The sequence below is a fragment of the Phyllobates terribilis genome, unplaced genomic scaffold (genome assembly GCF_046119375.1).
Source record: "Phyllobates terribilis strain yellow unplaced genomic scaffold, ASM4611937v1 Scaffold_8__6_contigs__length_399053987, whole genome shotgun sequence".
NCBI lineage: Eukaryota > Metazoa > Chordata > Amphibia > Anura > Dendrobatidae > Phyllobates > Phyllobates terribilis.
Window position 1 is genome coordinate 173,455,495 of NW_027362768.1, and position 12,379 is coordinate 173,467,873.

Consider the following 12,379-nt stretch of genomic DNA (forward strand, 5'->3'; position numbering starts at 1 on the left):
AAACAACTTGTATAAAGTCGATCGCCGTTCATTAACGAGACGAGATCGTTTCATCTAAATGTAAAATTGGATTTCGTTTCTTACAAGTTGTGCTTCTGAACAAACAATTAAACATTGCTAAAATCTTGTAAAAAGTAATATTGAAAACCATGAGCAATCGATACAAAAATTATACTGGGAAAAAGTTTATATAACCTTTATTACAGTCAACTTCTGCCCGTAGGATACACTTTCCAAAAAAACTTCCACTCTAATGCAATCTGGATAAAACTTGTAAATTGCAACATTTTTATAAATCCAAACCCATTCACTGCGTAACATTGTATCCAGCTCCATAAAAGCAGTTAACCCTTAGGGTGCATCTTGTTTCTCATCTACTACTACTACTACAATGACGCCTTTGTAATCTTTGTGTTGGCTCTGGCTTTTCCTCTCCGCCTATAAGATTTTATTTTCCACGGTTTAGTCTTGTCTCAGGCTATTAAAATGGCTATGCATTATTTACCAATATACAAAAGTATTGTCATATCACACATCGTGAAACGGACTCCAAAAACACCATCTGGCATTTGGGAACGCGCAGGGTAGGGAACGTGAGACGAGATATTCTTTACCACTCTGCCTGGGACTTTACCGCTTGCAACTTTCATTGCCAAGAATAAAAAAAAAAGGTGAGAGCATTCAAGATCCATGGCAGAGCTAGCCCATACGATGGAGGGTTCCAGCCAGCGGGAAATATTATTACAGTCCTGACATCAATCCAGGATTGGAAAAAAAAAAAATTTCCAATTAAAAGAAAAGACTATAAAATAAGCTTATTGGGTGAAAATCAATCAGGATATTTAGAAGAACGATTCTCACAAGAGGATTTAGGACGATTATGGTATCCTTAGCTTTATCCAAGAACTCATTTACAAAGCTCTTATTAATGCGCCCTAAATTGCACTGCCGTATGGAGGGGGACGTATCTGCCTCTCGTTAAGACTGTTTACTTTAAGTGATCTTTAATCCAAAAACAGGAAATGAACACTTGAAAACACTTTGGCAATTTGGAGGCAAAGCTATAAGTATATGATTACGACTTCAACTCACGGTTGCCGGTTTTGTGTTTCGGAAAAGACAGTCAGGCTGCGTTTCATTGGTTAATAGGAAACATGCAGGGTTTAAAGGGATAAGACTCAACATCATAGGGACCATTCAAGGACATATGGGGTTTCAATAAACTATGGGTCCCTTTGGAGATAGGGGGTTCAATCCTGGTCAATCCCACCACATAGCGAGATTCATTGCAGGATTCTCCTTCATAGCAGGACAAGATTAGTATCATACGTGGGGATTGGGTTCAATCAAACACCAGATCTATTTGTCTGGAGTGGTAAACCCGGAGATGAGAAAATCGCTTTGAAACGATTCAAACTCACCACAATATTTGCAAAAAGTTCCAATTTTCCAGAATTCCGGATTTTAGGCAATTCTTACAAATCCAGCAAAATTTGGATGTCAGGGAGCTGGGAAGAGGTTAAAAAATGAAAAAAATCGAATTTACACAGCCCTTCATCTCAATGGAGCCATCTATATGGGACCATCTTTGGCATCTTCTGTACTGATTAGGTCGTGATGATATAACACCGCAGCTTGTTCAGCGCAGGAGATGATTTTTCATATGTTTATTGTCTGGAGGGACCTCAGAGCATAATAATATCCATACAACTCTAGAGATGATTGAAAATTCGCCATTTTCATCAAATTTTTTCCCAAAAAAAGGCACCAAGTTCTCTGAAAAGATGTAAGGTCTCGACAGACTGTGTTCAACCCCTTTCAAGTATTTATCACAAACACTGCCTTAGTAATGTGAAAGCGACCTCGCAACAGATAAAGATGAGAACTCACAGTAGTAACCAGCAGCCAATTTAATAATACAGTGCACTGACAGACTTGTCATTGTCTTTTTTATTTTAAAAAATAATCAAACAATTATGCCTTTTTGTCATCTGTGATTTGGCAGACTGTTCTGTGCAGAGCACTGTCTCAAACTGACGGCGTCGCTGTCAGAGGTAACATCATTCTCCTGTGACTGAGATGAATGATGTGCTATATAGTCTATAATGCCCTTAACTTCTTCCCCAACATGCTTTTTGGAGGTAAAAGAGGCCAATTGTGACCTGTGTTTAATAGTTTTACTGCCTGGACGGCTGGTGCCAGTAGCGGTGATGGTGCTTCTGCTGATGATAGTGGCTCCCACATTCTTAGCTGTGGTATGTTGTTTTTTTCTTTACTTTTACACTACCTTGTCCATTGTACTGTAACTGTCGTATTTTCTTTCACCATACACTTTGTACAACACTATAATTAACTTTTGACAATCTTTTCAACAATTGCCAAAAGGGACGTTATAAAGGAATGTTAAGTACTCATAGGTGCACGTACAGAAAACAAAGTATGGCACCAGACAGTAGTATAGCTGTGGCTTGTGTGGCTGCCAAATTGGACTATAGAAAAGATTTGCAAAACCAGTGATGCACCATTAAATGTCAGTATTTTTTTAACATTATATTTTCTAAGAAAATTCCCCCTTTCCCAAAAATGACCAGATAAGATCTGCTATAAAAAGCAAACTGTGCCACATTTTTAATAAAACCCAATTGCAAAGTTGATTCTTAGCCCCCAATACCTATATTTACTGAAGAAAAAAAGTTATCCCCAAAGGTGGGACAACCCCTTTAATATGTTGCCATCTTGCATCTACTTATCAATGAGCTTTAATGAGTTATCCAACAATAACAACTTAGTCTGATTGTAGGAGACAAATAAACATCATCACCCAAGTAAATGTCTCAGTAAAGTAGCCATCAAGTCATTAGCTGTAATTGGAAGCCATTTGTTGCGTTGCGCTCACATACATCGGAAACTCTGTTTTCCTCACATAACCGTCTCCTCTGCTCATTGCACTTTGTCATAATAATATTTTCACAACAGAACAATTTCATATTCATTTCCTTCCAGCCATCTTGCAGCTGTCGTATATATAACCACGGCGGAGCCAATTTCTCTAATATCTCCCAACTCTGCCAATAATAAAAAAAAACTATTTACTAAATGATACAATGTTTCATCTTATCCAGTAAAGTTATTGTAAATATTATTTGTTTAGGACCTAATGCAGGTAATATTTATAAACGACTACTACCCTTATTTTCCACATCATGATCTTTCTTACTGCCTTTCCAATTGCTTTTATGCATTTTCTGGGAAATTGATGGGGGCTGCTAAACTTTATTTTTGGGTCCCCATAGTTGTTCTTCTCTTTGGTGCAGGGAAGGTGGAAATAATCCAGCTTCTGGTCCAAGATATGTATAAAAATGTTCTTTTATTTTGAAGAAGTTAAAAAACAACAAAGGCATGTACACCAACAATCTAAAGGTGTGAGGGGGGATTTGGGAGTCATATAGCGGTAACCAGACGCGTTTCAAGCACTTTCTGCTTTCTCTAAACCAAGTTTAAGAGCACAGAAAGCGCTCGAAACGCGTCTGTTACCGCAACATGGATCCCAATTCCCTCCTCACACCTTTAGATTGTTGGTGTACATGCCTTTGTTGTTTTTTAACTTCTTCAAAATAAAAGAACATTTTTATACATACCTTGGACCAGAATCTGGATCATTTTTTCCTTCCCTTCACTGAAGGGTGAGCTGGCATCTCTATTTCTCTTTGCTTCTCCTTGGTGGACATATAATTCCTCCTTTATCTGAGGCTCTGATCATATGACATCTCGTCAGAGCTCTATGTTTGCTGTATACACTAAGAAAAAAAATATGTCAACAGTATCTATTCCCTACGAATGCCAACAGTGTGCCATCCTGGCCTCTGTCGGGCCGATACTCTTCAGTATACCACATCATCATCCTAAAAAGCCTTTTGTGGTTTCTTCTCCCACTATTTAACTCTTGGGGCTCATTCAGATGAGTGTATCATATATCTGAGGGCAACGCATTGACCAATGCAAGTCAATGGGTAATTCACATGTACACACATAGACCAATGATCCATCTGCACTAACTTAATCTGTTTTAAGGATCAGATTCACCTGCTAAAATCAACACATGTGTTAAAAAAATTGATACCACATGGACATCATCCATTTTTTACAGATCTATTGCAATTATTAACTTAGAAAACTGTATCTGGCCTTGTATCATTTTACAATTGTTGATGTATAAAGACAGATGCAATATAGATGTCATAGACGGACACACGGATGGCACACAAATGCCGAGGGAAGGCTCAAACATGATGTGAATATACAGTTAGGTCCATATATATTTGGACAGAGACAACATTTTTCTGATTTTAGTTCTAGACATTACCACAATGAATTTTAAACAAAACAATTCAGATGCAGTTGAAGTTCAGACTTTCAGCTTTCATTTGAGGGTATCCACATTAACATTGGATGAAGGGTTTAGGAGTTTCAGCTCCTTAACATGTGCCACCCTGTTTTTAAAGGGACCAAAAGTAATTGGACAATTGACTCCAAGGCTATTTCATGGACAGGTGTGGGCAATCCCTTCATTATGTCATTCTCAATTAAGCAGATAAAAGGCCTGGAGTTGATTTGAGGTGTGGTGCTTGCATTTGGAAGGTTTTGCTGTGAAGTAAACATGCGGTCAAAGGAGCTCTCCATGCAGGTGAAACAAGCCATCCTTAAGCTGCAAAAACAGAAAAAACCCATCCGAGAAGTTGCTACAATATTAGGAGTGGCAAAATCTACAGTTTGGTACATCCTGAGAAAGAAAGAAAGCACTGGTGAACTCATCAATGCAAAAAGACCTGGGCGCCCACGGAAGACAACAGTGGTGGATGATCGCAGAATAATCTCCATGGTGAAGAGAAACCCCTTCACAACAGCTAACCAAGTGAACAACACTCTCCAGGAGGTAGGCGTATCAATATCCAAATCTACCAGAAAGAGAAGACTGCATGAAAGTAACTACAGAGGGTTCACTGCACGGTGCAAGCCACTCATAAGCATCAAGAATAAAAAGGCTAGACTGGACTTTGCTAAAAAACATCTAAAAAAGCCAGCACAGTTCTGGAAGAACATTCTTTGGACAGATGAAACCAAGATAAACCTCTACCAGAATGATGGAAAGAGAAAAGTATGGAGAAGGCGTGGTACAGCTCATGATCCAAAGCATACCACATCATCTGTAAAACGCGGCAGAGGCAGTGTGATGGCTTGGGCATGCATGGCTGCCAGTGGCACTGGGTCACTAGTGTTTATTGATGATGTGACACAGGACAGTAGCAGCCGAATGAATTCTGATGTATTCAGAGCCATACTGTGTGCTCAGATCCAGCCAAATGCAGCCAAACTGATTGGTCGTTGTTTCATACTACAGATGGACAATGACCCAAAACATAAAGCCAAAGCAACCCAGGAGTTTATTAAAGCAAAGAAGTGGAATATTCTTGAATGGCCAAGTCAGTCACCTGATCTCAACCCAATTGAGCATGCATTTCACTTGTTAAAGACTAAACTTCAGACAGAAAGGCCCACAAACAAACAGCAACTGAAAACCACCGCAGTGAAGGCCTGGCAGAGCATCAAAAAGGAGGAAACACAGCGTCTGGTGATGTCCATGAGTTCAAGACTTCAGGCAGTCATTGCCAACAAAGGGTTTTCAACCAAGTACTAGAAATGAACATTTTATTTACAATTATTTAATCTGTCCAATTACTTTTGGTCCCTTTAAAAACAGGGTGGCACATGTTAAGGAGCTGAAACTCCAAAACCCGTTATCCAATGTTAATGTGGATACCCTCAAATGAAAGCTGAAAGTCTGAACTTCAACTGCATCTGAATTGTTTTGTTTAAAATTCATTGTGGTAATGTCTAGAACCAAAATTAGAAAAATGTTGTCTCTGTCCAAATATATATGGACCTAACTGTAGTCAAAGTGCAATGTACAGCTGAAAGGTGGCAAAATGTTTGCGTAAACTATATGGTGCACAAAAAAGTTGTGACTTTTGGTGTTTTTATGACCGTCCTGACCAACTCTGACAACTTGTTGAAAATTGGAGGGAATTCATGCAGGAGGAGGCTTGGCTGAACAAGGATGACAAATACATTATAATTTATGCCACAAAAATGTCATAAATTAGGACAGATATATAATTCAGTCCCAGAATATTTCTTGCTGTGGCGCAATAAAAGATGCTCCAAATTAATTAACAATCACCTACCTCTAAATGAATTTACTGCTTCTTATTCCAGCACACTGGCCCCAAAGGTGATGAAAAAAAAAGCGCATTAAATTCAGCTTTCCTGGGTGCACTCCTCACCCATCCTGGGTCCATTCCTCACCTGTCCTGGATATACCCCTCACCTGTCCTGGATCCATCCCTCACCTGTCTTGACTACACCCCTCACCTGTCCTGGGTCCATCCCTCACCTGTCCTGGCTACACCCCTTACCTGTCCTGGGTCCATTCCTCACCCATCCTGGGTCCACTCCTCACCTGTCCTGGATCCACCCCTCACCCATCCTGGGTCCACTCCTCACCTGTCCTGGATATACCCCTCCCTTGTCCTGGGTCCATCCCTCACCTGTCCTGGCTCCACCACACATCTGTCCTGGGTCCATCCCTCACCTATCCTGGGTTCACTCCTCACCTGTCCTGGCTGCACCCCTCACCTGTTATGGGCTCATCCCTCACCTCTTCTGGGTCCACCACCCCCCTGCCCTAGGTCCACCATTCACCTGTCCTTGCTACACCCCTCCCGCTTCCTGGGTCCATCCCTCATCTGTTCTGGGTCCACCACCACCTCTGTCCTGGCTGCACTCCTCACCTGTCCTGGATGAACCCCTCACCTGTCCTGGGTCCTTACCTCACCTGTCCTGGGTCCACCCCTCACCTGTCCTGGGTCCATCCCTCACCTGCCCTGCTGCACCCTCACCTCTCCTGGGTCCATCCCTTACTTGTCCTGCTGCATCCCTCATCTGTCATGGGTCTATCCTGCATTTGTCCTGCTGCACCCCTCACCTCTCCTGGGTCCATCACTCACCTGTCCTGGCTGCACCCCTCACCTGTCCTGGGGCCATGCCTCACCTATCCTGGGTCCACCCCTCACCTCTATTGGGTCCATCCCTCAACTGTCCTGGGTCCATCCCTCACCTGTCCTGCCATTGCAGCGCCTCACTCCCGATGGGTTTCCTCTTTGGTACAGATCTTCTGGTGCTGGCGAGGCCTCATGCTGTCACATGGGGCACGACACACATCACTACAGTTAATGATGTGCATGGCGCCCCAGTAGGCCTCGTGAGGTGTAGCCAGCGCCATAAGTCTTGGATTGAAGAGTGATCCAAAGATCGAAGAGAAGACTGATCTGAAGCGAGCGGATGACCGGGCGGGGAACTGCGGCATCTGGACAACCTCATGATGCCGTGTATTACGCTATGGTGTCTGGAGAGACCTCAGTGTATAATAAACATCTTTTTGCAACAAATGTTATTCGGAAGGAATCAATTTTGCAAACTGATTTGAAAAGATTTGCCCAAAACTAATTTGCTTATCTCTAAACACAGCAGTATCCGAAGGTCCAGTCCCATCCACAGAAGAGCTGAGAGTGGGAGACAGTGAGACAATTGCCCTCGAATATCTAATTCCTGCTCGCTGCCATAAATAAAATGGCCACAGAATGCACCGTTTGTGCTACATTCTACACTACACACATGTACATAGTAACATCTCATTAGATGCGTCCTGACCCGGTCCAGAAATAATATCCAGGCAATCCTGGCCGCTCTGGCATAGGTGCCACGTTTCCTCCTGACCTGCCGGATTCTTCAGACTAACATGAACCTTTTAAGGGCCATCAGGGTAGAGCGGCTGACAGAAACAGGTGGGCTCACAGCATGGCGCTAAGGCAGAACCTCCAGTCCTGGCACTGCTGGGATTACTTGTGGCTAAGACAAATCTAATTAAAACGCAGCATGCTTAAATAAGCTTTATATAACGAGTGTTTCTTCTGTTTAGTTCATTTAGCAATGAATATTTCACCGAGACGAGTTTCTGCAGATTTTGGTTGCTTGCTAAAGGGGGATAATTTTGTGACCTGATTATTTATGAAGGAACCCTGGCATCACATGATCACATTAAAAATCAGATAATGAGAATAACAAGAACGGCACCCAAACAAGATGGTGGCATCATTATACAAGGCAAAGAAATGGAATGCCACCCTGGGGCCACTCAGGGACCACCCTGCAACATCTGACTATTGCATAGCACTGTTCAAGGGTCTGACACAGACTATGTACCTACAAGTTTTATGGGGTCAATGGAAAGAAGAGATCCACTGATGTTGGATCCATTCCACTTCCTCATGGGTGGGGTCAAATTTTTTGGGGCAAGGAAAAGAAAACTTGTAGAAGCATAACACCAGCCTTCTATTAAAGGGAGAATTAGAAAAAGTAGGGGAGTAGAGGCTGCATAGCGGTAGGGGTCAAAGGGGGCCCCTTGTAGACAATGGGGCCCAAATTGTATTGATGACTACCCTTTCAGAAAATAGGGACTTAGTGCTTGTTTATACCCCCTTAAAATTGCAATACCCTGGTTTTCAATTCCATTGATTGCAAATGTTACATGTATACCGCGCATGAGGAAGCCATGTGCCAATCTCAGCTAAACCCCATAAAACAAAATATTTGCTGCAAAACGTGGATATTATTGATACCACAATTCTTTTCAATTTCTATTAATTAACCTTCAAGACAAGTGTAATTCCGTCCTTTAAAACTAAATGTATCCGTTGGTTCTTAAAGTGACCTAACCGATTTATCAACCTATGCAAAGTCCCCATACGTGTATAGCTTTTGGCATTTGTGTAGTTCACTGCTGATTTGAGATAACGTGTAGGAAACACAGAGCGCTGGTGGTTTCTGAGATTTATTCCGTACCTTTCCAGTTCACATAGGGAATGAAATCTGTTTTGAATCTATCTGCCTGTGTGGCCAGAAATGAATTCTAAGCTGATATGACAACACCGCGCAGGCAAAGACATATTCGTTCCATCATCTTGCGGATTTCTTGCTTACAGCATCAAGATTAAAGGGATTTCCGGTCACATTAACAACTGATCTAGGCAATTTTTCTTTCTTGCCTTGGAAATGCAAGAAAAGTGGATGAATCGTCGTGCAATCAATATAATTGAAACAAGTGGATATCTTATAGACCAGAACTGCCATCATTCTTACTATACATATAGCTAATGTCAACTTCATTCCTGCATCAGAGAAAGGTGTTCTACAGAATATTCAGCAGTTACAAAACTAATCCGCAACATTCTCACTAATTGGGTAATTACATCATAATTCATGAAAATTCGTATAGGCTATTTTAGAAAACATGATTTGCACATATAACTCCTATAATACTGCCCCCAATGAATGAGCATATCATTATTATACTGCTCCTATCTACAAGAATATAATTACTATAACACTGCTCCTATGTACTAGAAAATAACTACTATAAGATAGCCCCCTATGTACAAGAATATAACTACTATAATACTGCCCCCTATGTACAAGAATATAACTACTATAATACTGCTCCTATGTAAAAGAATATAACTACTATAATACTGCCCCCTATGTACAAGAATATAACTACTATAATACTGCCCCTATGTACAAGAATATAACTACTATAACACTGCTCCTATGTACTAGAAAATAACTACTATAAGATAGCCCCCTATGTACAAGAATATAACTACTATAATACTGCTCCTATGTACAAGAATATAACTACTATAATACTGCCCCCTATGTACAAGAATATAACTACTATAATACTGCCCCCTATGTACAAGAATATAACTACTATAATACTGCTCCTATGTACAAGAATATAACTACTATAATACTGCCCCCTATGTACAAGAATATAACTACTATAATGCTGTCCCCTATGTACAAGAATATAACTACTATAATACTGCCCCTATGTACAAGAATATAACTACTATAATACTGCCCCCTATGTACAAGAATATAACTACTATAATACTGCTCCTATGTACAAGAATATAACTACTATAATACTGCTCCTATGTACAAGAATATAACTACTATAATACTGCTCCTATGTACAAGAATATAACTACTATAATACTGCCCCTATGTACAAGAATATAACTACTATAATACTGCTTCTATGTACAAGAATATAACTACTATAATACTGTTACTATATACAAGAATATAACTACTATAATACTGCTTCTATGTACAAGAATATAACTACTATAATACTACTCCTATGTATAAGAATATAACTACTATAATACTGCCCCTATGTACAGGAATATAACTACTATATTACTGCCCCCTATGCACGAGAATATAACTACTATAATACTGCCCCTATGTACAAGAATATAACTACTATAAGATAGCCCCCTATGTACAAGAATATAACTACTATAATACTGCCCCTATGTACAAGAATATAACTACTATAAGATAGCCCCCTATGTACAAGAATATAACTGCTATAATACTGCCCCCTATGTACAAGAATATAAGTACTATAATACTACTCCTATGTACAAGAATATAACTACTATAATACTGCCCCCTATGTACAACAATATAACTACTATAATACTGCCCCTATGTACAAGAATATAACTACTATAATACTGCCCCTATGCACAAGAATATAACTACTATAATACTGCTTCTATATACAAGAATATAACTACTATACTACTGCCCCTATGTATAAGAATATAACTACTATAATACTGCCCCTATATACAAGAATATAACTACTATAATACTGCTCCTACAGTATATACAAGAATATAACTACTATAATACTGCTCCTATATACAAGAATATAATTACTATAATACTGCCCTTATGTATAAGAATAAAACTACTATAATACTGCTCCTATGTACAAGAATATAACTACTATAATACTTTCCCTATGTACAAGAATATAACTACTATAATACTGCCCCATATGTACAAGAATATAACTACTATAATACTGCCCCCTATGTACAAGAATATAACTACTATAATACTGCTCCTATGTACAAGAATATAACTACTATAATACTGCTCCTATGTACGAGAATATAACTACTATAATACTGCTCCTACGTACAAGAATATAACTACTATAATACTGCCCTATGTACAAGAATATAACTACTATAATACTGCCCCTATGTATAAGAATATAACTACTATAATACTGCTCCTATGTACAAGAATATAACTACTATAATACTGTCCCTATGTACAAGAATATAACTACTATAATACTGCCCCCTATGTACAAGAATATAACTACTATAATACTGCTCCTATGTACAAGAATATAACTACTATAATACTGCTCCTATGTACGAGAATATAACTACTATAATACTGCTCCTACGTACAAGAATATAACTACTATAATACTGCCCTATGTACAAGAATATAACTACTATAATACTGCCCCTATGTACAAGAATATAACTACTATAATACTGCTCCTATGTACAAGAATATAACTACTATAATACTGTCCCCATGTACAAGAATATAACTACTATAATACTGCTCCTATGAACAAGAATATAACTACTATAATACTGCCCCTATGTACAAGAATATAACTACTATAATACTGCTCCTATATACAAGAATATAACTACTATACTACTGCCCCTATGTATAAGAATATAACTACTATAATACTGCCCCTATGTACAAGAATATAACTACTATAATACTGTCCCCTATGTACAAGAATATATCTACTATAATACTGCTCCTATGTACTAAAATATAACTACTATAATACTGCCCCCTATGTACAAGAATATAACTACTATAATACTGCCCCTATGTACAAGAATATAACTACTATAATACTGCCCCCCTATGTACAAGAATATAACTACTATAATACTGCCCCCATATGTACAAGAATATAACTACTATAATACTGCTCCTATATACAAGAATATAACTACTATAATACTGCTCCTATCTACAAGAATATAACTACTATAATACTGCTCCTATATACAAGAATATAACTACTATAATACTGCCCCTATGTATAAGAATATAACTACTATAATACTGCCCCCTATGTACAAGAATATAACTACTATAATACTGCCCCCTATGTACAAGAATATAACTACTATAATACTGTTCCTATGTACAAGAATATAACTACTATAATACTGCTCCTATGTACGAGAATATAACTACTATAATACTGCTCCTATGTACAAGAATATAACTACTATAATACTGCCCCTATGTACAAGAATATAACTACTATAATACTGCTCCTATATAC

The 12,379-nt window shown here is 39.0% G+C and overlaps 1 protein-coding gene across 2 annotated transcripts in view; it reads left to right on the plus strand.

The window, feature by feature from the left end:
* NFIA (nuclear factor I A) overlaps window positions 1-12,379 on the plus strand; it is a 547,161-nt gene that overhangs the window by 65,640 nt on the left and 469,142 nt on the right. The gene's annotated exons all lie outside the window — the stretch shown is intronic.